The 2,208-nt window shown below is 51.2% G+C and overlaps 1 long non-coding RNA gene across 1 annotated transcript; it reads left to right on the forward strand.

Moving 5' to 3' along the window:
- Positions 1–272: 272 nt before the first annotated feature.
- LOC147965462 (uncharacterized) lies at positions 273–1,923 on the forward strand. The gene is made up of 2 exons (XR_015607455.1): positions 273–357; positions 1,618–1,923. It is a non-coding gene; the product is annotated as an uncharacterized LOC147965462 (long non-coding RNA).
- Positions 1,924–2,208: the final 285 nt, after the last annotated feature.

Consider the following 2,208-nt stretch of genomic DNA (forward strand, 5'->3'; position numbering starts at 1 on the left):
CTTTGTACATGAAAGTTGCTCAGAACGACGAGACGAATTTGAATACGCAGCCCGTTTATCCGCCACACATCCCTAGCATAGCGAACACGCAACTTTCCCCCTCTGTTTCATTTGTCCGAAAACGCGAAACACCGGGGATACTTCCCCGGATGTTTCCCTCCTTCACCGGTATCACCTCATACCGCGATAGGGCACCCCTAGCACCGATACTTGTCATGTCATGCATTGCTACGCATCTGTTTGCTTAAATATTTATTGTTTCCCCCCCTCTTCTCTCGCTAGACACCGGGACCGACGCCGCCGCTACCCAGTACGACTACGGAGTTGACGACCACTCTCTCTTGCCAGAGCAACCAGGCAAGCCCCCCCCTTTGATCACCAGATATCGCCTACTCTTCTCTATACTGCTTGCATTAGAGTAGTGTAGCATGTTACTGCTTTCCGTTATTCCTATCCTGATGCATAGCCTGTCCTTGCTACTACTGTTGTTACCTTTACCTGCAATCCTAATGCTTAGTATAGGATGCTAGTATTTCCATCTGTGGCCCTACATCCTTGTCCGTCTGCCGTGCTATACTATCGGGCCGTGATCACTCGGGAGTTGGTCACGGGTATATGCTATATACTTTATACATGATACATGTGGTGACTAAAGACGGGTCGGCTTGAGGAGCACCCGCGAGTGGATCTTTGAGGCGGAGCGACAGGGCAGGTTCCGACCACCTAGGAGAGAGGTGGGCCTGGCCCTGGTCGGCGTTCGCGGATACTTAACACGCTTAACGAGTTCTGGGTATTTGATCTGAGTCTGGCCATTTGGTCTATACGCACTAACCATCTACGCGGGAGTAGTTATGGGTATCCCGGCGTCGTGGTATCAGCCGAAGCCTTCGTGATGTCAGCGACTGAGTGGCGCGCGCCGGATTGGAACGTAAGCCTGCTCTTGTATTAAGGGGGCTAGTTCTGCTTCCGGCCACGTACGCAACGGGCAGGTGTGCTAAGGGCGATGGGCCCAGACCCCTGTGCGCTTAGGTTTAGACCGGCGTGCTGACCTCTCTGTTGGTCTAGGTGGGGCTGCGACGTGTTGATCTTCCGAGGCCGGGCATGACCCAGGAAAGTGTGTCCGGCCAAATGGGATCGAGCGTGTTGGGGTATGTGGTGCACCCCTGCAGGGAAGTTAATCTATTCGAATAGCCGTGATCTTCGGTAACAGGACGACTTGGAGTTGTACCTTGACCTTATGACAACTAGAACTGGATACTTAATAAAACACACCCTTCCAAGTGCCAGATACAACCGGTGATCGCTCTCTCATAGGGAGACGAGGGGAGGATCATCGGTTAGGATTATGCTATGCGATGCTACTTGGAGGACTTCAGTCTACTCTCTTCTACATGCTGCAAGACGGAGGCTGCCAGAAGCGTAGTCTTCGAAAGGACTAGCTATCCCCCTCTTATTCCGGCTTTCTGCAGTTCAGTCCACAAATGATAGCCTTATTCCATTTGATACCAATGCATACATATGTAGTGTAGCTCCTTGCTTGCGAGTACTTTGGATGAGTACTCACGGTTGCTTTCTCCTTCTTTCCCTCTATCCCTTCTACCTGGTTGTCGCAATCAGATGTTGGAGCCCAGGATCCAGACGCCACCGTCGACGACGACTCCTACTACACCGGAGGTGCCTACTACTACGTGATGCCCGCTGACGACGACCAGGAGTAGTTAGGAGGATCCCAGGCAGGAGGCCTGCGCCTCTTTCGATCTGTATCCCAGTTTGTGCTAGCCTTCTTAAGGCAACCTTGTTTAACTTATGTCTGTACTCAGATATTGTTGCTTCCGCTGACTCGTCTATGATCGAGCTCTTGTATTCGAGCCCTCGAGGCCCCTGGCTTGTAATATGATGCTTGTATGACTTATTTTATTTGTAGAGTTGTGTTGTGATATCTTCCCGTGAGTCCTTGATCTTGATCGTACACATTTGCGTGCATGATTAGTGTACGATTGAACCGGGGGCGTCACAAGTTGGTATCAGAGCCGACTGCCTGTAGGAATCCCCCTTCCACACTCTTTGGCCGAAGTCGACTCTAGACATTGAAAACTGTTTTACTAACATGGCTGTGCGGCCCATGGGCCCACGTCGCCATTTGGGTGGTATTATGATCTTTTGCTCCTCGTCTATACTCTGGGACTCTGAGCTCTCTTCTATTCGGGT

Source organism: Triticum urartu, chromosome 6A (genome assembly GCF_056163025.1).
Source record: "Triticum urartu cultivar PI428250 chromosome 6A, HENAU_Tu73, whole genome shotgun sequence".
In the NCBI taxonomy this organism is placed as follows: Eukaryota; Viridiplantae; Streptophyta; class Magnoliopsida; order Poales; family Poaceae; genus Triticum; species Triticum urartu.